At 43.5% G+C, this 26,831-nt stretch overlaps 1 pseudogene; it reads left to right on the top strand.

Annotated features, from left to right (window-relative positions):
* The first annotated feature begins 2,156 nt into the window (after nucleotides 1–2,156).
* The window catches only part of LOC139273989 (uncharacterized), a 39,240-nt pseudogene continuing 14,565 nt past the window's right edge, over nucleotides 2,157–26,831 (top strand).

The following is a 26,831-nucleotide window of genomic DNA, read 5'->3' as shown; positions in this document are numbered from 1 at the left end:
CCTCTCCGACCTCCTCCGGCGATCGATACCAGTCCAGTAGATCACATTAACTGTTACACTGTTTATATTTGATATGAGACGATCTCTGGCTCAGCCAAGACCAGTCCAGATCCCTGTTGAAAATGAGCAGAGTCAGCACACACCAGACACACTGGTAATGCAATCAAGATGGTCACTACTCTCCGGGAACGCCCAGCATCCAGTCGATAACTACTGTTGTTTAATTTAACTGGTTATCATCTGCTTCTCCCCAATCTCTCAAATTCGAATAAGCTGTATCATCGACACCCTGTCCATGGCCTTCAATATTTTATAAACCTCGCAGATCTCCTATAAGAGTGTGGATCCTGTCGACGAAGGCAAGGGACGAGGGATGGTAAACAAGATATACCTTATGCAGGTTTCATGGTACAGAGAGATAAAGGACCAGAACTTGTACCATGAGTCAGTTCTTCCCACTTGCGTTGACTGATTCCTGAAAACATTTTATGGGTCGTGGTGGACGGACGTGATGGGATTGTGGGTCCCAATGGATTGATCTTCTCGATGGACCGAATGTCCTGCCTCATTCGTACTTACCTGAGTGAACCCGGCCTTCGCTAGAGCATGGAGCACACAAGGAAGAGATGAGACATTAATTAGAGGAGCGCAAGCAAATGGAACTAAGTGGTTACCAACGAGCTTGATTATAACTAGTCAATGAACAAAACAGCACCTCTAATGATTAGCCATATTTGTATTTTAGTTTGATCTGAACTAGTTGTTGTTTTTGACATATGAACACAGAAATTAAGAGCAGGATTAGGCCATTAAGCCGCGAGAGCCTGCTCCACCAGTCAATGAGATCACGTCTAATATTCTACCTCAACTCTACTGTCCTGCACTATCCCCATATCCCTCCAATCCCTTAATATCCAAAAATCTATGTCTCTGTCTTAAATATACTCCAAGATTTAGCCTCCACAACCATCTGGGGTAGAGAATTCCAAAGATTCACCAGTCTTTGAGTGAAGATGTTTCTCCTCATCACAGTCCTCAATGGTCTACCCCTTATTCTGAGACCCCTGGTTCTAGACTCCACACTCAGAGGAAACATCCCTCCTGCATCTACCCTGCCAATTTGTGTAAGAATGTGTGATATTTCAGAGGACTGAGCTACATTAATGGAATAAAAAGGTATAAATGGAAGGGTTGTTCATGAATATAGTTTAGCTATTTGATTAGACGCCGAGAGATTAAACATGTTTTCAAATGTAATTAGTTACTGAGTTAGGCGTAACCGTGAGGGTTAATAAATGTTTGATTAAAACTAACATTAAACAAAATATTGAGACCGTAACAACAGATTCCGTTTTAACTTCCTTAATTAAATAAAACATCAAGGGTGATGCCCCAGCCCACTGATAGTTTGGGGCGGGTGGCGATTTAAAGATTCTTTTGGACAGGAGCTCAGAGGGATTGAACTGATGATGTGAGCGGGCTCGCACATATGGTCTGTCACTCACACATGGACTTAACATACATTCCTCCTGCTTTACATAACGTGTCAGCATTATGGTCTTGTCAGCTACGTGCCTGCTTGTCCCAGGTCAGATTGAAGGAGTCTGCGGAGCTCCTAGCACAGACAATTTCAGGAAGCCTGAGGCTGCGATCCTCATCGAATCCCTTGGAGAGTGTGAGCCTCTCCAAGGATCCTCAGGGAATGACACTTGCTGTACACGGACACAGAACACGGTAAGACACTGACCGCAAGCATTTTAACGCCAGCTTTGAGGTATATTTTCAACACATAATTACTGCACACGGCCAGTCCCTTCCTGCATATATGAAAGTCAGCAACTGACAGCTGTATTCACTGTTTCTGAGTAACTCGCTCACGGGTTTCACTCAGCCTGAGTTGGCACCCATTTCGATCCGAAGTTGCATTCAGCAGGCCCTTGCCAGAGGTCTCTCTTACAGCTGTGTCTTTGGGAGGAAAATGATGTCAAAAATTGTACATATATCTATAATGCTTCGTATATACTTGTGTAGAAATATATATATATATATATATATAAATAGATGCTATATGTATATCTATAGTATTTTATATATATATATACTTGAAACGCAAGCTCTGTAGTTTACTCCAGTTTTAAGAATTCACGTTGCTTAAAATGCACCAGATCCGACTTGTCTGGGCACAGCTGAGCAGCAGAAAGAAGAAGGACCGGAGTGAGATTTGGAGAGAGAGGAAATATTACTGCGATTTATATAGTGAGGAAATTGGAATGAGATTTACAGAGTGAGGAAATTGGAATGTGATTTGCAGAGTGAGGGAATCATGGTGAGGTTTACAGTTTGAGGGAATTGGAGTGAGGGTTACAGATTCAGGGAAATGGAGTGATGTTTAATGAGTGAGGGAATGGGAGTGATCTTTACAGAGTGAGGGAATTGGAATGAGATTTAAAGCATGAGGGAATGGGAGTGAAATTTTCAGATTGAAGGAATGGGAGTGAGGTTTACAGATTGAGGAAATAGGAGGGAGGTTTAATGAGTGAGCAAATTGGAGTGAGATTTACAGAGTGATGGAGTGGGAGTGATGTTTAATGAGTGAGGGAATGGCAGTGAGATTTACAGAGTGAGGGAATGGGAGTAAGGTTTACAGAGTGACAGAATGGAAATGAGGTTTCATGAGTGAGGAACAGGGAGTGAGATTTACAGTCTGGTAATTGGAATGAGATTTACAGATTGAAGGAATGGGAGTGAGGTTTCAGATTGAGGAAATAGGAGGGAGGTTTAATGAGTGAGGAAATGGGAGTGAGATTTACAGAGTGAGGACATCGGAATAAGATTTATAGATTGAAGGAATGGGAGTGAGGTTTACAGTTTGAGGGACTAGGAGGGAGGTTTAATTAGTGAGGAAATGGGAGTGAGATTTACAGAGTGAGGGAATTTGAGTGATGTTTCATGTGTGAGGGAATTGGAGTGAGGTTTACAGATTGAGGGAATGGGAGTGAGGTTTAATGAGTGTGGGAATGGGAGTGAGATTTACAGAGTGAAGGAATTGAAATGAAATTTACAGATTGAAGGAACGGGATTGGGGTTTATATATTGACGGAATGGGAGTGAGGTTTAATGAGTGAGGGAATGGGAGTGAGGTTTACAGATTGACGGGATTGGGGGGAGGTTTAATTAGTGAAGAAATTTGAATGAGATTTACAGATTGAGGTAACTGGAATGAGATTTACAGAGTGAGGAATAGGGAGTGAGATTTACAGAGTCAGGGAATTGGAATGAGATTTACAGATTTAAGGGCTGGGAGTGAGGTTTGCAGATTGAGGGAATAGGAGGGAGGCTGAATTAGTGAGGAAATGGGAGGGAAATTTACAGAGGGAAGTAATTGGAATGTGATTTACAGAATGAGGAATTGGGAGTGAGATTTCCAAAATGAGGGAATTGGAATGAGATTTACAGATTGAAGAAATGGGGGTGAGGTTTACAGATTGAGGGAGTAGGAGGGAGGTTTAATTTATGAAGAAACGGAGTGAGATTTATAGAGTGAGGGAGAGGGAGTGAGATTTATAGCTTGAGGTATTGGGAGTGAGGTTTAATGAATGAGGGGATGGGAGTGAGGTTTAATGAGTGAGGGGATGGGAGTGAGGTTTACAGAGTGAGGAAATTGGAATGAGATTTCCAGAGTGAGGAAATGGAATTGAGCTTTACAGAGTGAGGGAATTGGATTGAGATTTACAGATTGAAGGAATGGGAGTGAGGTAAACAGATTGAGGTACGAAGACAGAGGTTTAATGAGTGAGGGAATGGGAGTGAGATTTATGGAATGAGGGAATGGGGAAAATATTTTCTGATTGAAGGAATGGAGGTAAGAATTTCTGATTGAAGGGATGATATTAGCAGAATAGGGGAATCGGACTGAGATTCATAGAGTGACGGGATGGGTGTGCTATTTACAGATGGCAGGAATTGGCGTGCTATTTAGAATGTGAGAGAATGTGAATGAGAGTGAGATTCTCAGAGTGAGAGATTATCAATGCTAGTGATAGAATGAGGGAATGGAAATGAGGTTTGCAGACTGGGGCAATGGGTTGCGATTTGCAGAGTGAGGGAATGGAGGTGACATTTGAAGAGTGAGGGGATGGGAGTGAGATTTTCTGAGTGGTGGAAAGCGAATGATATTTGAAGAATGCGAGAATGGGAGTGATTTTTACTGAGTGAGTGAAAGGAAGCGAGATTTATTGATTGGGGGAATGTGAATTAAATTTACGGAAGTGAAGGCCTGAAGGATATCCTTTGTGCAAGAAGTGATTGAGAGGCAATCCATATAACTATAGACAAGTCCATCAATCGTTTCGTTGGCTGATTTCTTCCTAATTATTTCAACATTGACTTCAGTCGAAAGGAAAATCGGAAGGAGTGCAAAGTGGGCTGGCGATTCATTAGTGCATTTTGTGCTACTGCCGAGGGTGAATTGATACACCTCCCCTCCTTTCTCTTTCTCTATCTGGGAGTACTTGTAATTGGTTGCGATGCTGTACAATGCGTGATGTAAAACTAGATGTGCATTATACATCATGTCGGGTTTTCCTTTCTCTGGAAGTCAGTGAAAGGGAAAATCGGGCAGGGATTATAATGGGCGTCCAATTTACAGCACCTGTTTTACTCCATCGCCCAAAGATAAACTTGATTCCTCTTTGTTTTTTCTCACAATCAAAGTCTCACGTATATTAAGTAGGCTACTTTAATATCGCTACCTTCCCCATCCCACTATCATTATCTGGGGGCACCTTAGCTTCTGTAAAATGGGGAACATCGAAATGGCCTTCGATTGAGTTCCATAAGACAGAACATCGGGCGTAGTATACATTGGTAAAATCATTGGCTATGTCTCGTTTTACACCATCGCCCTATTTAAAAATCCTGCCTCTCTGTCACTTTAATGCATACCGAACCCACAACGTTGCTGCTTGGAATGAGATCACGAGAGATCTTTCTGCTCTCAACAGGCCTGGTAGGCATTGCCAACCAGTTGGGACTTGGCCTCTTGTCTGCAAGGAAGAAGATCACGGTGCTGCTGATAGGAAAGGCTTCGGCCGGCAAGAGCTCCTTTATCAACTGGTGGGCATGCGATTTTCTGTTTTACTCTCATAACGTTGGCTACGCCAGCAAGGATGCATTTATTCATAACTCTAGTTGTCTTGAAGGGAAGGTGTGGGAATGAAGTTATGTGTGTACCAAAACAGGTAGGAATTAATGAAAAAATTATTCAGAAATGTTAGCCATTTTTGACAAAGGTAGTCGAATGTTTTGAAGCACCGACCAATTGGAATAATAAAAGTAGCAAGCCATTTGAATAATTGATGTAAATAATACTACATATGATATTTACCAAAATATTTGACAAAACGTCTCAAAAAAGGTTGTTACAAAAAAAAAATCAGGAATATGGTCTGAAAAACTATAGCATTACAGGTGTAACATTGGTTGACAGAGAGGAAATAAGAGTTGTGAATTTAACCACTCTCTCAGCAAGAACAGTGCAGAGGAGAGGTTAAAATGTAAAAATCGTGAGCCCAGCCCCAATCCGCTGCTTGCTGAATGCTATACTGGGTAGTCAAGCCTGCGTGATATAATGGCCATCATTCCAATAATTTTTTTTTGTGTACATGTCTGCTATATTTAAAGATAAGTTTGCATGGACACTGAAATATATATGCTCCTCCACAGTTCCCAATTTCTCATAATACAGAAAATAATCTAAATCATCTGTTTTGGATCCTGCGTGGATGTCCTCAAACTTCTCTGTTTGAGATCTATTTGTCACAGTTTTCCCACTCACTTAAACTGTTTTGCATCCATTGTAAATTCCTGCTGCAATCTGCAAGAATCAATGTGTCTCCCAAATAAGAACATAATTGCAAGATGCAAACCTCTATTCTTTTATCCAAATCATTGAAAGCTATAGCGAGAAGCTGAGGAACCAAATTAAATGCCGGTCGACAGCACTTTTCACATCACGCCAATCAGACAATTTACAATTGACCCCGACTTTCTGTCTCCTATTCTCAAATCAATTTCCAACCCATATGAGCACGTTGCCTCCAATTCCACACGCTTTATTTTTTGTTGTTATTTATTGTACATAACATTATCAAATGCCTTTTCGAAGTCCATATAGTCAACATCCATAGGCACTCTTTTCTCTACCATGCTGGCGACATCCTGAAAAAAATCAACTAGATTACTATTCCCTCCATATTTTTAACAACTCAGAAAGTCTAATTCTATTTTGCTGATGGGTAGCCACAGTAATTAATAGCCCTCCTTTTCACGGGACTAATTCCATTTGATAACATTTCTAAAGTTTGCATGAATAGAGGTTTGTAATAGAGTTTCATTATGTCATATTCTAACCAAGCTCTGCATAAAAATTGTTTTCAACATACACAATTTATTATTTTTGTGATTGGTTTCATTTTGTTTCCTCTCATTACTATCTCACTGACCAATGAAAACAATTTGTCACCGTGTTTCTTACCACTACCATTTGTAATTCTGAACATCTCTATCAGGTCAACCCTCAGTCTTCATAGCTCCAATGGAAAAGGTCTTGGCCTCTCAAGTATGCCTTAATATGGAAACCCCTTATTCCTGAAACATTATAGCGGATCTAAGGTGAACCGTGTCCATTTATGTTTCATTGTTCCTTCCAAAATCTGTACTCAATAATCCAACAGCAGCATAACTCAGATATTTAAGCAATTTCACATTATCACCTCGGATTCTTACTCTATCGCCAGGAATTTGTGGCAGACGAGTGGGAAAAACCAAAGGAAAATTCTGGACGCATCTATCAAGGCACAAAGCAATAATTATAGCTAATTGTTCATGCAAAACCTTATTGCACTATCACCTCTAATGACCTCTGCATCTACACATCAGAAATGTCTGTTTTCTGTTCCATTTAATATGTGTATTTAAGTTATGTACCCTTCCCCCGGATTTATTTTCAAAGTTTAACGTGTTTCTACATTAAGTGATATGTGTGATCAATAAGAGCAGACCCAGCACACAGTTCCGTGGTACATCAGTCATTGTGCATTTCAATTTCTGCTTCCTATATCACGTCTTTGCACTGGGTCACGGTTCCCTTAAGTGTCTTTTTCCTGTTTATAAATCTCTTTGGTGGTTCAGTATCAAAGGGCATCTTGCACCCTCATTAAATCTGTACTCATCCCAATCTCCGCTGCCATTATCTTAACTACAACCAAGTCTCATTCACCCAGCATACCTATGCTCGCTGACTACATTGGCACCTTGTCTGGCAATGCCTCAATTTTAAATTTCTAATTTTTACTTTCAAATCACTATGTGGTCTCGTCCCTCCACAACTCTATAATGTCCTCCAGCCCGCCAAGCCTTCGCAAACTTAGTGTGCCTCCAATCTTTCCATCTTGCACATCCCCGATTTTAATTACCCCAATATTGGTTGTCGTCCCTTCAGCTGCCTTGGTACGAAGCTCTGGAATTCCCTCTCTAAGCCTCGCCACCTCGCTACCTTTCTCTCCTCATTTAACATGTTCCTTAAGTGCTACATCTTTGACCAAGCTTTTGGTCATCTGTCCTGATACCTCCGTCTGTGCATTGGTGTCAAATTTAATTGATAAAGCTCTTGTGAAGCACCTTGGGACGTTGTGTTACGTTGAAGGAGCGATGTAAATGCAACTTTTTATTTTTCCTTAAATTCTTCTTTGAGCGAAATATTTGAAATGATTTTGATATATTTTGGCATAGGTCTAGTCGAAGTCAGATAAGAACATAAGAAATTGGAGCAGAAATAGGCCATTTTGTCCCTCGAGTCTGCTCCACCATTCAATAAGATCATGGCTGTTCTGATCATTGACTCAGCTCCACTTCCCTGCCCGCTCCCCATAACCGTTTACTCCCTTATCGCTCAACAATCTGTCTATCTCCGCCTTGAATATATTCAATGACCCAGCCTCCACATCTCTCTGGGGCAAAGATTTGCATAGATTTATAACCTTCTGAGAGAAAAAATGTCTCCTCATCTCAGATTTCAATTGTCGGCCCGTTATTCTAATACTGTGTCCCCTTCAACTAGTTTCCTCTATTAGTGGAAATATACTCTCTGCATCCACCTTGTAGACGCCCCTCATTATCTTATGTATTTCAATGAAATCACCTCTCATTCTTCTGAACTCCAATGACTATTGGCCCAACCTACTCAACCTATCGTCATAAGTCAACCCCTCATCTCCGGAATTAACCTCGTGAACCTTCTGTAGACAGTCTACAATGCATGTATATCCATCCTTAAATACGGAGAACAAAACTGTACGCCGTACTCCAGGTGTGGCCTCACCAATACCCTGTACAATTGTAGCAGAACTTCTCTATTTTTATAATCTGTCCACCATGCAATAAAGGTCAACATTCCATTTGCCTTTCTAACATTCCATTTGCCTTCCTGACCTTCCATTTGCCTGCCTGGTGAAGTGTGATTCGAGCATACTAGTTTTCCGTTCTTTCTGAGGGACTACAGCCAAAGCCAAGTCCATGGCACCATGGGTGGCTCAGCTGTAAATGGGGGGAGCAGGAAGATCGGGAAAACAAAAGTGATAGGAGATCCCATAATTATGGGAACAGACAGGCTTTTCATCGGCCGTATAAATAATTCCACGATGGTGTATTGGCTCTCTGGTGCCAAGTTCAACGAGTCCGTGAATGGCTGCACAACATTCTGAGGGGGAGGGGCAGCAGACAGAGTTTGGACTCCATATCGGTATCAAAAAATAGGTTAAAAGAGAAATGAGGTCCCGGGGCCAGATTTGATGGAGCGAGGAAAGAGATTAAAAAAGCAGGTCCTCAAAGACAGTGATCTTCGAATTACTTCCGGAGCCACAAGCTAGTGACTAGAGAGCAGATGAATGTGTGGCTGGAGAGTAGGTGCAGGAGAGACGACAGCAATTCCATGGGCAGTAGGACTGGTTCTGGAGAAAGTGTGACCTGTACAGGCCCGACGGGTTGCAAGTCATCAGAGCTGGGACCAATATCCTCGGTTGCCACTGCTGTTGGGGAAGGCTTCAACTAACCTGGCAAGGGCAGGAGACCAGAATGTAGCATTACAAAGGAGAAACGGCGTGTGCAAAGGATTGGGAACGTCAGAAAGCACTAGATTAAGAAATAGTAAGGTATTAGGTAGGGGTCAGACTAAGAGAGAATACAAAAAGGTCTAAGGCAGGTTTTACCGTGCATGTCTGTAATCGCACAATGTTTGGGAAATAAGATTGGTGAGCTGCAGGCACGAATAGATACATGGAAATAATTGATGGTGATTTAACATATGAAGTTGGAGCAGGAGTAGGCCAATTGGCCCCTCGAGCCTGCTACGCTATTTAATAATGGCGTAGCAGGCTCGAGGGGCCATTGCTGATTTAGTCTTGGGCTCAACTCCACTTCCCTGCCCACTCGCAATAACCCTTCACTCCCTTTTCGATCAGAACTCTGTTTATCTCTACTTTACATATGCTCAATAACCACTCCTCTGCAGCTCTCTGGCGCAAAGAATTCCACAGATTTACAACCCTCTGAGAGCAGGAATTCCTTCTCATCTCAGTTCTAAATTGGCGACCCCTTATTCTAAAACTCTGCCGCCTAGTTCTGGATTCCCCCACGAGTGGAAACGCCGCCCCACCCCCCCCCCCCCCCCACCCCAGCATTTACCCTGTCGAGCCCCCTCAGCATCTTAGATTTCAATAAGGTCACTTCCCATTCTTCTGATCTCCAATGAGTTTAGGCCCAACCTACTCATCTTTTCTTCACAAGTCAACACGCTCCTCTCTGGAATCAACCTAGTGAACCTTGTCTGAGCTGCCTCCAATGCAAGTATATCCTTCCTTACAACCTTTATGATTCCTTAAAGTATCTTACTTATTATTGATGATAAACTGAGGGGCCTATAGTTAACAGGATCTGCCTTACCATCTTTATTTTTTTTTAATGGCAACTGCATTAGCCTCCTTCCAATCTGGAGGAACCATTCCAGAAGCAGTAAACTTTTAAAAATACAATCCGAGTGCTCGCAAAACACATGTCCCATCTCCGGACGACCCAACGCTGGATATTATGCTGTACGTCTGCTATTTTCAAGTTCTTAATAATATCTAAAACAAGATGTTCATCGATATAATGTTACAAACAAAACCAATGTTATTGAATTCGAATATTCAAGCATCATCTTGAAGGGTGAAACCTGAAGCAAAGTACTCATTTAATATTTCCAGCATTAACATAGAAACATAGAAACATAGAAAATAGATACAAGATTAGGCCATTCGGTCCTTCGAGACTACACTACCATTCAATATGATCATGGCTGATCATGCAACTTCAGTACCTCATCCTGCTTTCTCTCCATACCCCTTTAGCCTTTAGCCGTATGGACCACATCTTGCTCGTGAGTCATTTTTAACGTGTCCTTCAACATCTTTCAGTGGCCCAATACAATCTTTGATAGTTCCCTGACTCTTCACATAAATAAAAAGCTCTTCCCATTACTACCGCAGTTGTCTACTAATATTATTTGCCCTACACCTTTTGCTGATCTAATAATTTCATTTGTTTTTTTTTTGTTGTTCCTTGTATTCAACAGATTTATTTGAGTATTAAATGTTTTTCATTATAGAATCATATCTGATTACATCTCATTTGTCCTTCGCCAGTCAGTCACCTTGGCCTTTTCTTACCACATTTTCTCATTTTGCATTTGGGCAAATTGAGGGTGAGGAAGTAGTGTCTCAAATGAGCGTACTATGCTTAAACAAAGGGGACTACAGTGGGATGAGTGCAGAGTTGGCTAAAGTAGACTGGGAACACAGACTAAACGGTGGCACAATTGAGGACCAGTGGAGGACTTTTAAGGAGCTCTTTCATAGTGCTTAACAAAAATATATTCCAGTGAAAAAGAAGGGCCGTAAGAGAAGGGATAACCAAGGAAATAAAGGAGAGTATCACATTAAAAACCAATGCATATAAGGTGGCCAAGGTCAGTGGGAAACTAGAAGATTGGGGAAATTTTAAACGACAGCAAAGAATGACTAAGAAAGCAATAAAGAAAGGAAAGATAGATAACGAAAGTAAACTTGCGCAAAACATAAAAACGGATAGTAAAAGCTTTTACCGATATATAAAACCGAAGAGAGTGACGATAGTAAATGTTGGTCCCTTAGAAGATGAGAAGGGGGATTTAATAATGGGAAATGTGGAAATGGCTGAGACATTAAACAATTATTTTGCTTCGGTCTTCAGAGTGGAAGACACAAAAAGCATGCCAAAAATTGCTGGTCACGGGAATGTGGGAAGGGAGGACCTTGAGACAATCACTATCACTAGGTGGGTAGAGCTGGACAGGCTAATGGGACTCAAGGTAGACAAGTCCCCTGGTCCTGAGGAAATGCATCCCAGGGTATTAAAAGAGATGACAGAAGTTATAGCAGATGCATTCGTTATTATCTACCAAAATTCTCCGGACTCTGGGGAGGTACCAGCGGATTGGAAAGCAGGTAATGTAACGCCTCTTTTCAAAAAAGGGGGGACACAAAATACAGGTAACTATAGGCCAGTTAGTTTAACATCTGCAGTGGGGAAAATGATTGAAGCTATCATAAAGGAAGAAATAGCGGGACATCTAGATAGGAATAGTGCAATCAAGCAGACGCAACATGGATTCATGAAAGGAAAATCATGTTTAAATAATTTACTGGAATTCTTTCGCTCTATAACGAGCATGGTGGTTGGTGTTGTATCTATGGATATAGTGTGTTTAGATTTCTAAAAGGCATTCGATAAGGTGCCACAGAAACGGTTACTGCAGAAGATAAAGGTACGCGGAGTCACAGGAAATGTATTAGCATGGATCGAGAATTGGCTGGCTAACTGAAAGCAAGAGTCGGGATAAATGGGTCCTTTTCGGGTTGGAAATCGATGGTTGGCGGTGTGCCACAGGGATCGGTGCTGGGACCACAACTGTTTACAATATGCATAGATGCCCTGGAAGAGGGGACACAGTGCAGTGTAACAAAATTTGCAGATGACACAAAGATTAGTTGGAAAGCGGGTTGTGTAGAAGACACAGAGAGGCTGCAAAGAGATTTAGATAGGTTAAGCTAATGGGCTAAGGTTTGGAAGATGGAATACAATGTCGGAAAATGTGAGGTCATCCATCTTGGAAAAACAAACAGTATGGGGAGAAATTACAACATGCTGCGGTGCAGAGGGACCTGGGGATCCTTGTGCATAAATCCCCAAAAATTAGTTTGCAGGTGCAGCAGGTAATCAGGAAGGCGAATGGAGTGTTGGCCTTCATTGCGAGAGGGATGGAGTACAATAGCAGGGAGGTCCTGCTGCAACTATACAAGGTATTGGTGAGGCCGCACCTGGAGTACTGCATGCAGTTTTGTTCGCCTGACTTAAGGAAGGATATACTAGCTTTGGAGGGGGTACAGAGACGATTCACTAGGCTGATTCCGGAGATGAGGGGCTCCTTATGATGATAGATTGAGTAGACTGGGTCTTTCCTTGTTGGAGTTCAGAAGGATGAGGGATGATCTTGTAGAAACATTTAAAATAATGAAAGGGATAGACAAGATAGAGGCAGAGAGGGTTTTCCACGGGTCCGGGAGACTAGAACTAGGGAACACAACCTCAAAATACGGGGGAGCCAATTTAAAACCGAGTTGAGAAGGAATTTCTTCTACCAGAGGGTTGTGAATCTGTGGAATTCTCTGCCCAAGGAAGCAGTTGAGGCTAGCTCATTGAATGTATTCAAATCACAGATAGATCGCTTTTTAACCAATAAGGGAATTAAGTGTTGTGGGAAGCGGGCAGGTCAGTGGAGCTGAGTCCACGGCCAGATCAGCCATAATCTTTTTGAGTGGTGGAACAGGTTCGAGGGGCTAGATGGCCTATTCCTCTTCCTAATTATTATGTTCTTTTGTTCTTATGTTTGTATTCCACATTTTTAAACATGTTCTTAAAAAAAATCTCCATTCATATTCAACATCGATCTCATCACCAGCGAGGAGGTTTAGCCAATTTACCTGTTCCAAATCATCTGTTATTTTGGGCAAGTTGCACGTTATCAGTAACTTTAGTTCCACTAGATAACTTGCTCTGTTTAATGTTGTGGTCGCTGTTGCCCAGGTGTTCCCCCACATGGACGAATGTTATGATGTTAGGCTGATCCAATATTTGATTATCCCTAGTTACTTCATTCACATGTTGAGTAAGGAAACAGTCTTGTATATTTTGAATAACTTTTTGAGTTGCACTTCCCACCACAACCGCAGATAAACCATCGCCCCACTGAATGCCAGGAAAATTAAATTTACCCAGCAGACAAACGTGGCATTTTATATTAAAAGCTTGATCAATGCTTTTCCGGCCCAATGTGTAAGAAGGCATTCCTGGATCTAGTATTGGGGAATGAGGTGGGTCAAGTGGACCAAGTATCATTGGGAATATTGATTGAACCGTGATCATAAGGTTTAGATTAACCATCGAACAGGACAAGGAACAATCTAGAATAAAAACATTAATTGGTGTAGGACTAATTCAGTGGGATGAGAAGGGATCTGCCCCAGGTAAATTGGAATCAAAGATGGGCAGGCAAAACTGTAATCGATCAATGGAATGCATTTAATGGATAGATGGATCAGGTACAGTCGAGCTACATACCTCCGAGGGAGAAAGATGGGGCGAGCAAAGTCAGAGCTCCCTGGAAAACGAAGGAGATAGAGAGTAAGATTGAAGCTGAAAAAGGGGGCGTGTGGTCGATTGCATATTGTGAATACAAGTGGAAACCAAGCTGAACATAAAAAGTTCAGAGGGGAAGCAAAAAAGAAAATAAGAGGCGCAAAGTGAGCGTATGCGATAGATTGGCAGCTGACATAAAAGGGAACAAGTCTTGTATAGGTAGATAATTAATAAACGGGTAGCAAGAGGAGAATTGGTGCCAATTAGATACCAAAAATGAGATCTAAGACAGAGGGCATGGCTAAGGTCCTAAAGGACTACCTTGCATCTGTCTTTACCACGGAAGAAGTTGCTGCAAAAGTCACAGTGAAATGCAAGGTAGTTGAGATACTGGAAGAGCTAACAATTGATTTGAAGGACTTACAATGAAGGCTGGCTATACTTAAAGTGGATAAGTCACCAGTACTGGACGGGATGCATCTTCAGATGCTGAGGTAGGTAAGGGTGGAAATAGCAGAAGTATTGGCTATAAACTTCTAATCCTCCTTGGAGGCCAGCGGACTGCAATTTTTACTCCCTCATTCAAAAACGTAAGAATAAATCCAGCAACTACAGGCCAGTCAGTTTAACCACGGAAGAGGGGAAGCTTTGAGAAACGTTAATGCGGGATAAAACTAACAGTCACTGGGACAAGTCTGGATTAATTAAAGAAAGCCAGGACGGATTTGTCAAAGGCAAATCGTGTTCAACTAACTTAATTGATTTTTTTGATGAGGTAAGAGAGAGGGTCAATGATGGCAAGGCGGTTGATATGGTGTACGTTGAATTCCAAAAGGCTTTTCATGAATTGGCACAAAATAGGCTTGCCAGCAAAACTGAAGCTCATGGAAAAAAATGAACAGTGTAAGCATGGATACGATATTGGCTGCGTGACAGTGGTCAGAGTGTCGTGTTGAACGGTCGTTTTTTTGGATTGGAGGAATTTGCAGTGGTGCCCCCAATGGTCGGTACTATCACCACTGCTTTTCATGATATAACTTAATGACTTAGACTTGGATGTACATGGCACAATTTTGAAATTTTCACATGACACAAAACTTGGAAGTATAGTGAGCAGTGAGGAGGATGCTGTTAGACTTCAAGACGACATAGGCAGGTTGGCAGAATGGATGGACACGTGGCAGATGAAATCTAACGCAGAAAAGTGCGAAATGATACACTTTGGAAGGAAGAATGAGGGAAGGCAATATAAACTAAACGATACAATTCTGAAGGGGTTGCATGAACAGAGAGACCTGGGGATATATGTGCACAAAGCGTTGAAGGTGGCAGGGCAGGTTGAGAAAGTGGTTAAAAAAGCAGACGGGATGCTGGGCGTCATAAATAGAAATATAGAGAAGAAAAGAAAGGACATTATGTATCTGGTCCGGTCTCAACTAGAGTATGTATGCAATTATGGGCACCACACTTTACGAAGGATTGAAAGGCATTAGAGAGGATGCAGAAACGATTTACCATAATGGTCCCATGGATGAGGGGCTTCAGTTACCTAAATAAACTGGAGAAGTTTGAGAGGTGATTTGATAGAAGTATTCAAATTCATGAGGGCTCTTGGCAGAGTAGATATGGAGAAAGTGTTACCATTGGTGAAAGGGTCGAGAAGCAGAGGACATAATTTTAAGATGATTGGCGAAAGAACCAAAGGCGACATGTGGAAAAACGTTTTTGAATCAGCGAATCGTTAGGATCTGGAATTCACTGCCTGAGAAGGTGGTGGAGGCAGACACAATCGTGGCTTTTAAAAGGGAACTGGATAAGTACCTGAACGGGAAAGAAAACGGACCTACAGGGATAGGACGGGGGAATGGGACTCGGTGAGAAGCTCTTGCAGAGAGCCGGCATTGGCTGCATGCACCGAATGCTCTCTTTCTGTGCTGTAATCATTCTGATTCAATGATTCTATGAATAACTGGAGCAGGGTGCACACGTTTAGTACACTTTTCATTTTAGAACAAAATATTCACACCTTATTTTTATATAATAATTGTAATATTATTATTGGAGGTAAATCACAGTACCAACGGTAATTTAGGAAGCAGGCATGATTGGTGCAAACAGGGTTTCTCTGCAGTACAGGCAGCTCCTAGGTCAAAGCGCCACAACTGGTATGCGGGGCAGATGCAATGGGACGCGGAAAGTTGATCTGAAATTGTAATTAACGCAAAAGCAGGAAGTAGAACCTTAAATAAACGAAGTGTGCACAGATGGTAGAAAATCACTGCATTAATGATAGAAACAAAGGAAGATTGAAGGACTTGATATGATATTGCCGGTCAATATGTACAGTGCCTTCAGCTTTATTCTGTTCACATCCATGCTAATTTATATGACTATTTTTCTATGCATTTCTCTGTCTTTACATAGTTGTATGTCTCTTCATCTATCCACTGAGACACCTGGATGTCTGCCGGCTCCCTGCTAGGAATTTCTGGGAGCACCGAGTTGGACACTCTAATCATTGCGTCTTGTAGATTTGTTGAAAAAAATGTACAGAAAACAGGAGTTGCCACAGAAACACAAGGATTTACTTTCGTCACCAATGGAAAGAAAAGGGAATCTCTCACAGTGAGTAATCCCATGAATCTGGCTCATTCTGTGTCGCTGATTGATTGTCTGAGAAGGAACGTCAATAAAAACGTCATCAATCTCGGTACATCAGAGTGGGACACTCAGCACACTCTAGATTAACGATAAAGGCTCCCGCGCCTCCGTGTGAGGGCTGTGACATCCCCACAGCCATATACCCTCCCTGAAGCCCTGAAATTCATTTTGGAAATCAATAACGTGCGTTTAATAGGGTATTGTGCCCCAGCTACCTTGTACACTCGTGGATTTTGCAGTATAGCTGAATGGATAGGAACCGTGGCCAATTTCTACCTGTCTAGCCCAAAGGGTGTGATTATTCTATTATAATCACCGGCTGAGACGAGCAAACCTAGTATGGATCAGTGATCGAGATCGGGCCATCACTTGCATTTTTCCGGACTACACTCGGAAATACTCGCCGAGAATGTATTACAAAAATATAATGTTTTAAAGAAGTTACAGGGACCGAGCATTTATTAAAGTGACTAGCTGTGGGATACCGCAAAGTTCAGTGCTGGGCCCCCAGCTGTGTACACTACATTAATGATTTGGACGAAGGGATTGAATGTAATATCTCCAAGTTTGCAGATGACACCAAGCTGGTTGGCAGTGTGAGCTGTGAGGAGTATTCTAATTGACTGCAGGATAACATGGTCAGGATGGCGAGTGGGCAAATGCATGGCAGATGCAGTATAATGTCGATAAATGTGAGATTTTCCACTTTGGTGGCAAAACCAGGGAGGCAGAATATTATCTGAATGGTGACAGATTAGCAAAAGTGGAGGCTCAACGAGACCTGGGTGTCATGCTACATCAGTTATTGAAAGTTGGCATGCAGGTACAGTAGGCGGTGAAGAAGGGAAATGGCATGTTTTCCTTCATAACGAGATTATTTGAGTATAGGAGCAGGGAAGTCTTACTGCAGTTGTCTGGGGCCTTGGTGAGGTCGCACCTTAAATATTGTGCACAGTTTTGGTCTCCTAATCTGAGGAAGGACATTCTTGCTATTGAGGGAGTGCAGCGAAGGTTCAACAGACTGATTCCAGGGATGACAGGACTGAAATACGAAGAAAGATTGGATCGACTAGGCTTATATTCACTGGAATTTAGAAGAATCAGAGGGGATCTCATTGAAACATATAAACTTCTGTCGGGATTGGACAGGTTAGATGCAGGAAGAATGTTCCCGATGTTGAGGAAGTCCATGACCAGAGATCACTTTCTAACGATAAGGTGTAAGCCATTTAGGATGCCATTAGAGATGAGGAGAAACTTCTTCACTCAAAGAATTTTGAACCTGTGGAATTCTGTACCACAGAACGTTGATCAGGTCAGTCCGTTAGATATATTCAAATGGAGTTAGATGTGGCCCTTACGGCTAAAGGGATCAAAGGGTATGGAGAGAAATCAGGAATGGGTCCTGAAGTTGCATGATCAGCCATGATCATATTGAATGGTGGTGCTGGCTAGAAGGGCCGAATGGCCTATTCCTGCACCTATTTTCTATGTTTCTATGTTCCTAATCATTGATTTTATTTTCACAGGGAAATGCTACGCTCCACCTCTATCCGCAATTCCAAGCTCTGGAACTGATCGAAGGTAAAGTCACAGTTACTAACAGCATTGTAGACAATAGGCGGGAAACGCTGACTGTCTCTGCCCCTCAATTTAGTGAAGTTTCAACAATTGAACTCTGAACCTGTCACAGGCAGTGTGTGCCCCCAGATTAATCGTCACTTCCTAAATATTGGAATTAGGACTCACAGGTTTTAGCAATGTAGCATTAGATAGTGAGCACGTGATCTATTGTAATTGAAACATAGAATCCATTTTGGGAAGATTATAGACATTTTGAGTGTGTTGCCTCCTACTTGAAATTCAAGGTTGCTCGACAGCTGATTAAAATGTTCTCACCGGAGAAAGACTTATGTTGGTCTTTTGCGAGTGAGTAAGATATAATGGAGGGAGAAATATAGATCAAGAGAGTGAGAGGATGATAGAGAGAGTGTGTGTGAGAGAGAGAGAGAGATAGAAGTGATATGTTATCCGCTCTTCGAACAAAGACAGTTACTGGTCGATTTGATAGCGGTTCAGAATTCTCGGGGATTTTGTGAAGTAGAATCGAGAAAAAATCTCTTCGCATTTGTGACAATGGATAATTAGTAAATTACGATCATCAGCAAAGGAGTGGAGAGGTTAGGAGATGTTTTATGCAATTGGTTGTGAGGATATATACTACCTATCACAAACAGTGGCGGGCACAGATTCAGAATCATTTGAAAAGGAAAGGAAATATATATTTGACAAAGCAAACATTGCGAATGGGGAAAGAAAATGCAAATAGAACAAAGAGAATTGTTCTTTCAGAGAACCAACGCAGGCACAATGAATCGAATGTCCTTCATTTGCATTGTTTCATTCTGCGATGCTGTTTGCTTATAGGCCTGGTGCATCTATTTCCGCTTTACATGGGATGATTTACCTTTTATTGTAGTAGGTTTTATGTAGAAAGTAATACAAAGGCAGAAATTCTCGGAGCACGCATCAAAGGGCTAAGTTTGAATGAAAGGATAGATCGTGACATCTGGAGCTCCGTGGCAGCATTCTCACCTCTGAGGACATTTCACTGCAGTACTGAGTGAGTGCTAAATTTGAGACGAACAGAGGGCATAGACACCAAATGGGGAATAATCAGAGCAATAAAAACTAAGTGGGGAAGAAACACGGGTAATATAAACTAAACGGAAAATTAACTGGGGAATAATCGTGGTAAAAGAAACTAACTGGCAAATAAAAATCGAATAGAAACTAAATTAAAAAAAAGGAGTTGGTGAGAGGGGAGCGACCTGTCAAAAGCCCAGCGGGAGATCGAGAGCCAGCGGCAGTTGGTGAGAGGGGAGCGACCTGTCAAAAGCCCAGCGGGAGATAGAGAGCCAGCGGCAGTTGGTGAGAGGGGAGCGACCTGTCAAAAGCCCAGCGGGAGATCGAGAGCCAGCGGCAGTTGGTGAGAGGGGAGCGACCTGTCAAAAGCCCAGCGGGAGATCGAGAGCCAGCGGCAGTTGGTGAGAGGGGAGCGACCTGTCAAAAGCCCAGCGGGAGATCGACAGCCAGCGGCAGTTGGTGAGAGGGGAGCGACCTGTCAAAAGCCCAGCGGGAGATAGAGTGCCAGCGGCAGTTGGTGAGAGGGGAGCGACCTGTCAAAAGCCCAGCGGGAGATCGAGAGCCAGCGGCAGTTGGTGAGAGGGGAGCGACCTGTCAAAAGCCCAGCGGGAAATCGAGAGTCAGCAGCAGTTGCGAGAGGGGAGCGACCTGTCAAAAGCCCAGCGGGAGATCGAGAGCCAGCGGCAGTTGGTGAGAGGGGAGCGACCTGTCAAAAGCCCAGCGGGAGATCGAGAACCAGCGGCAGTTGGTGAGAGGGGAGCGACCTGTCAAAAGCCCAGCGGGAGATCGAGAGCCAGCGGCAGTTGGTGAGAGGGGAGCGACCTGTCAAAAGCCCAGCGGGAGATCGAGAGCCAGCGGCAGTTGGTGAGAGGGGAGCGACCTGTCAAAAGCCCAGCGGGAGATCGAGAGCCAGCGGCAGTTGGTGAGAGGGGAGCGACCTGTCAAAAGCCCAGCGGGAGATCTAGAGCCAGCGGCAGTTGGTGAGAGGGGAGCGACCTGTCAAAAGCCCAGCGGGAAATCGAGAGCCAGCAGCAGTTGCGAGAGGGGAGCGACCTGTCAAAAGCCCAGCGGGAGATCGAGAGCCAGCGGCAGTTGGTGAGAGGGGAGCGACCTGTCAAAAGCCCAGCGGGAGATCGAGAACCAGCGGCAGTTGGTGAGAGGGGAGCGACCTGTCAAAAGCCCAGCGGGAGATCGAGAGCCAGCGGCAGTTGGTGAGAGGGGAGCGACCTGTCAAAAGCCCAGCGGGAGATAGAGAGCCAGCGGTAGTTGGTGAGAGGGGAGCGACCTGTCAAAAGCCCAGCGGGAGATCGAGAGCCAGCGGCAGTTGGTGAGAGGGGAGCGACCTGTCAAAAGCCCAGCGGGAGATCTAGAGCCAGCGGCAGTTGGTGAGAGGGGAACGACCTGTCAAAAGCCCAGCGGGAAATCGAGAGCCAGCAGCAGTTGTGAGAGGGGAGCGACCTGTCAAAAGCCCAGCGGGAGATCGAGAGCCAGCGGCAGTTGGTGAGAGGGGAGCGACCTGTCAAAAGCATACCGGTGCAGCTACAGCGGGAGAGAAAGCAAAATAGAAGTAGAAAGTAATCGAAAAGTGACGTCACAGCCAATTGGGTAAGTGATTGGCTGGTGATTGGTGAGTAGCTTTTCTTTTCTTTTTCATATCAGTAAGTGAACTGTAACATTGTTATTACCAATTTAAGGGTATCTAAGGTTAAGACATGGCAGGAGAGCTCGGCCATGTGATATGCTCCTCCTGTACCATGTGGGAACTCGGGGACACTTCCGGTGTCCCTGGGCGCTACGTGTGTAGGAAGTGTATCCGCCTCGAGCTCTTGACGGTCCGCGTTGCAGAATTGGAGCTGAGGGTGGATTCACTCTGGAGCATCCACGATGCTGAGAATGACGTGAGTATCACGTGTAGTGAGTTGGTCTTACCGCAGGAGAAGGGTCCACAGCCAGATAGGGAATGGAAGACCAGCAGGAAGAGCAGTGCAAGAAAGATAGTGCAGGGGTCCCCTGTGGTCATCCCCCTGCAAAACAGATACACTGCTTTGAGTACTGTTGGGGAGGATGACTCATCAGGGGAGGGCAGCAGCAGCCAAGCTCATGGCACCGTAGGTGGCTCTGCTGCAAAGGAGGGCAGGAAAAAGAGTGGGAGCGCGATAGTGATAGGGTATTCGATGGTGAGGGGAATAGATAGGCGTTTCTGCGGACGCAACCGAGACTCCAGGATGGTATGTTGCCTCCCTGGTGCAAGGGTCAAGGATGTCTCGGAGCGGGTGCAGGACATTCTGAAATGGGAGGGAGAACAGCCAGTTGTCGTGGTGCACATTGGTACCAACGACATAGGTAAAAAAAGGGATGAGGTCCTATGAAAAGAATTTAAGGAGCTAGGAGCTAAATTAAAAAGCCGGACCTCAAAAGTAGTAATCTCGGGATTGCTACCAGTGCCACGTGCTAGTCAGAGTAGGAATTGCAGGATAGCGCAGATGAATACATGGCTTGAGCAGTGGTGCAGCAGGGAGGGATTCAAATTCTTGGGGCATTGGAACCGGTTCTGGGGGAGGTGGGACCAGTACAAACCGGACGGTCTGCACCTGGGCAGGTCCGGAACCAATGTCCTAGGGGGAGTGTTTGCTAGTGCTGTTGGGGAGGAGTTAAACTAATATTGCAGGGGGATGGGAACCTATACAGGGAGACAGAGGGAGACAAAAATGAGGCAAAAGCAAAAGACAGAAAGGAGATGAGGAAAAGTGGAGGGCAGAGAAACCCAAGGCAAAGAACAAAAAGGGCCACTGTACAGCAAAATTCTAAAAGGACAAAGGGTGTTAAAAAAGCAAGCCTGAAGACTTTGTGTCTTAATGCAAGGAGTATCCGCAATAAGGTGGATGAATTAACTGTGCAAATAGATGTTAATAAATATGATGTGATTGGGATTACGGAGACGTGGCTCCAGGATGATCAGGGCTGGGAACTCAACATCCAGGGGTATTCAACATTCAGGAAGGATAGAATAAAAGGAAAAGGAGGTGGGGTAGCATTGCTGGTTAAAGAGGAGATTAATGCAATAGTTAGGAAAGACATTAGCTTGGATGATGTGGAATCTATATGGGTAGAGCTGCAGAAAACTAAAAGGCAAAAATCGTTAGTGGGAGTTGTGTACAGACCTCCAAACCGTAGTAGTGATGTTGGGGAGGGCATCAAACAGGAAATTAGGAGTGCATGCAATAAAGGTGCAGCAGTTATAATGGGTGACTTTAATATGCACATAGATTGGGCTAGCCAAACTGGAAGCAATACGGTGGAGGAGGATTTCCTGGAATGCATAAGGGATGGTTTTCTAGACCAATATGTCGAGGAACCAACTAGGGGGGAGGCCATCTTAGACTGGGTGTTGTGTAATGAGAGAGGATTAATTAGCAATCTCATTGTGCGAGGCCCCTTGGGGAAGAGTGACCATAATATGGTGGAATTCTGCATTAGGATGGAGAATGAAACAGTTAATTCAGAGACCATGGTCCAGAACTTAAAGAAGGGTAACTTTGAAGGTATGAGGCATGAATTGGCTAAGATAGATTGGCTAATGATACTTAAGGGGTTGACTGTGGATGGGCAATGGCAGACATTTAGAGACCGCATGGATGAATTACAACAATTGTACATTCCTGTCTGGCGTAAAAATAAAAAAGGGAAGGTGGCTCAACCGTGGCTATCTAGGGAAATCAGGGATAGTATTAAAGCCAAGGAAATGGCATACAAATTGGCCAGAAATAGCAGCGAACCTGGGGACTGGGAGAAATTTAGAACTCAGCAGAGGAGGACAAAGGGTTTGATTAGGGCAGGGAAAATGGAGTACGAGAAGAAGCTTGCAGAGAACATTAAGGCGGATTGCAAAAGTTTCTATCGGTATGTAAAGAGAAAAAGGTTAGTAAAGACAAACGTAGGTCCCCTGCAGTCAGAATCAGGGGAAGTCATAACGGGGAACAAAGAAATGGCAGACCAATTGAACAAGTACTTTGGTTCAGTATTCACTAAGGAGGACACAAACAACCTTCCGGATATAAAAGTGGTCAGAGGGTCTATTAAGGAGGAGGAACTGAGGGAAATCTTTATTAGTCGGGAAATTGTGTTGGGGAAATTGATGGGATTGAAGGCCGATAAATCCCCAGGGCCTGATGGACTGCATCCCAGAGTACTTAAGGAGGTGGCCTTGGAAATAGCGGATGCATTGACAGTCATTTTCCAACATTCCATTGACTCTGGATCAGTTCCTATCGAGTGGAGGGTAGCCAATGTAACCCCACTTTTTAAAAAAGGAGGGAGAGAGAAAGCAGGGAATTATAGACCGGTCAGCCTGACCTCAGTAGTGGGTAAAATGATGGAATCAATTATTAAGGATATCATAGCAGCGCATTTGGAAAATGGTGACATGATAGGTCCAAGTCAGCATGGATTTGTGAAAGGGAGATCATGCTTGACAAATCTTCTGGAATTTTTTGAGGATGTTTCCAATAAAGTGGACAAAGGAGTACCAGTTGATGTGGTATATTTGGACTTTCAGAAGGCTTTCGACAAGGTCCCACACAGGAGATTAATGTGCAAAGTTAAAGCACATGGGATTGGGGGTAGTGCGCTGACGTGGATTGAGAACTGGTTGTCAGACAGGAAGCAAAGAGTAGGAGTAAATGGGTACTTTTCGGAATGGCAGGCAGTGACTAGTGGGGTACCGCAGGGTTCTGTGCTGGGGCCCCAGCTGTTTACATTGTACATTAATGATGTAGACGAGGGGATTAAATGTAGTATCTCCAAATTTGCGGATGACACTAAGTTGGGTGGCAGTGTGAGCTGCGAGGAGGATGCTATAAGGCTACAGAGTGACTTGGATAGGTTAGGTGAGTGGGCAAATGCGTGGCAGATGAAGTATAATGTGGATAAATGTGAGGTTATCCATTTTGGTGGTAAAAACAGAGAGACAGACTATTATCTGAATGGTGACAGATTAGGAAAAGGGAAGGTGCAACGAGACCTGGGTGTCATGGTACATCATTCATTGAAGGTTGGCATGCAGGTACAGCAGGAGGTTAAGAAAGCAAATGGCATGTTGGCCTTCATAGCGAGGGGATTTGAGTACAAGGGCAGGGAGGTGTTGCTACAGTTGTACAGGGCCTTGGTGAGGCCACACCTGGAGTATTGTGTACAGTTTTGGTCTCCTAACTTGAGGAAGGACATACTTGCTATTGAGGGAGTGCAGCGAAGATTCACCAGACTGATTCCCGGGATGGTGCGACTGACCTATCAAGAAAGACTGGATCAACTGGGATTGTATTCACTGGAGTTCAGAAGAGTGAGAGGGGACCTCATAGAAAGTTTAAAATTCTGACGGGTTTGGACAGGTTGGATGCAGGAAGAATGTTCCCAATGTTGGGGAAGTCCAGAACCAGGGGTCACAGTCTAAGGATAAGGGGTAAGCCATTTAGGACCGAGATAAGGAGAAACTTCTTCACCCAGAGAGTGGTGAACCTGTGGAATTCTCTACCACAGGAAGTAGTTGAGGCCAATTCACTAAATATATTCAAAAGGGAGTTAGATGAAGTCCTTACTACTCGGGGGATCAAGGGGTATGGCGTGAAAGCAGGAAGTGGGTACTGAAGTTTCATGTTCAGCCATGAACTCATTGAATGGCGGTGCAGGCTAGAAGGGCTGAATGGCCTGCTCCTGCACCTATTTTCTATGTTTCTATGTTTCTATGTTTCTATGAGACTCGACAATGAAATGAAATAAAATGGGATATATAAATACATGGGGAATATACACGGAGAATATAAACTCAGTGGGGCATATGCAGCGGTACATAAACCAAATGTGTAATAAGCGACGGAATGGTGAATAACTGGGAAAGAACAGGGAGAATTGTATCTAAATGTGAAATATAGAGAATAAGAAACTAAACAGGATAGTGTTCAGACACAATTTGTTATCGAGCCCACGTTAAAAATATTAAGACAGATGACCAAACGCTTTAAGAAAGAGGTAGGTTTTAATGAGTGACTTAAAGGAGGGGATAGAGGTAGAGACATGGAATACTTTCCAGATGGAATTACAGATCTTAAGGCCAGGCAGCTGAAGGTAAAGCCGCCAATATGGGGAATTGAGATGTGCAAGGGCTAGAATTGATGGACCTCAGAGATCTTGGAGTGTTGTCAGGCTGGAGTAGGTTACAGATATACGAATGGTCGAGGCCATGAGGGGTTTATTAAACAGATCGATTTTAATTTTAATATCGAGACATTGTCAGACTGGGTGGCAGAGTCGGTTAGGAACAACAGGGTTGATGGGAGAACGGGATTTTAATGCAAGTTAAGATAGGAGCAGCAGAATTTTGCATGAGGGGTATATTATCTAAATGGGAAATAAACAAAGGCAAAACCAGCACATAGAATCAAACATAGAAGAAATTACGAGGCAGAGAAGTAGAGTTCTATTGAGTATATGTATTTCTGTGCTTGATGAGCAGGGAGATAGACAAGTAAGGTACCACAGCACCGCTATTGAGAGAAGGCTGCAATTACAGCATAATGTCTGCATTCAGTTTATCTTATAAAATGGACACAGGAATTTATAATGTGGAAAATGCTAATGAGAATTTTGAAAAAAAACTGATTTCGGTGAAAAATTTGCAGACAGAAATGCGCACATACATAAGATTTTTTGTTTTACATGACGTTATATGATATATCTCAGAAACAACATGTAGGGTATTATAATACAATCTTTTTAGCAATTACAAACACATAGACATGAAATGTAAAGTCCTATTCACGAAGCTCAACCTGGAATTCCTGAGCAACATTTGCTTCTGCCCACTGCTTGTTCTGTGCTGCCACAGGCGTGGCAGACTACCTGGCCACCCAGATCAGCACATCCAAACAGAAGAAGCTTAACCTGGTGACATTTATCGATACACCAGGACGTGTGGATGGAGATATGATCTATGAGTTTGACGTTGGTAAAGCGCTTATCTGGCTGGGCAAGAAATCAAACTGGATTAAATAGGTTAATTAAAGTTGGAGCGCCGTGAGAGGTTGAAGGAGGGCTTTCGAGCGAGTGCGTTAGAAGTTGATGATAGGCATGAGGAAAAGGATTGAATACATAGAGTCAGAGACCGGAACATATGGCGGAGGGTGATAAAAGATATGGGAGAGAAGTGAAAGATATGGGAGGACTGAAGTGTGCAGAAATGGAAGTGGTGTATGGGTCTGGAAACGCGGGTTATGGGGGGGGTTGTACGGCAGGGAAGAGAGGGTTGGAAGAATGTGGAATGGGAAGTGAAGGGTATGAATGGAGGTGAAGCGTATGGAAGTCTAAGTGAAATGCATGGGAAGCGGCGAATGTATGGTCGGGAAACTGAAATGTCTGGGTATGTGTGAAGAGTATGGATGGGTAAGTGAAATATATATGGGATGGATGAAGGGTAGGGAAGTGTAAGCGAAATATATGGGGAGGGATGAAGGGTATGGAAGGATAAGTGAAATGTATGGGGAGGGATGAAGGGTATGGAAGGATAAGTGAAATGTATGGGAAGGGATGAAGGGTGTGAAAGGGCAAGTGAAATATATGGGGAGAGATGAAGGGTATAGAAGGGTAAGTGAAATATATGGGGAGGGAAGAAGAGTATGGAAGGTAAGTGAAATGTATAGGAAGGGATGAAGGCTATGGAAGGATAAGTGAAATGTATGGGAAGGGATGAATTGTATAGAAGG

Source organism: Pristiophorus japonicus, chromosome 9 (assembly GCF_044704955.1).
Source record: "Pristiophorus japonicus isolate sPriJap1 chromosome 9, sPriJap1.hap1, whole genome shotgun sequence".
Lineage (NCBI taxonomy): Eukaryota > Metazoa > Chordata > Chondrichthyes > Pristiophoridae > Pristiophorus > Pristiophorus japonicus.
The sequence above is the reverse complement of the archived record's forward strand: the minus strand, read 5'-3'. Positions and strand labels throughout refer to the sequence as shown.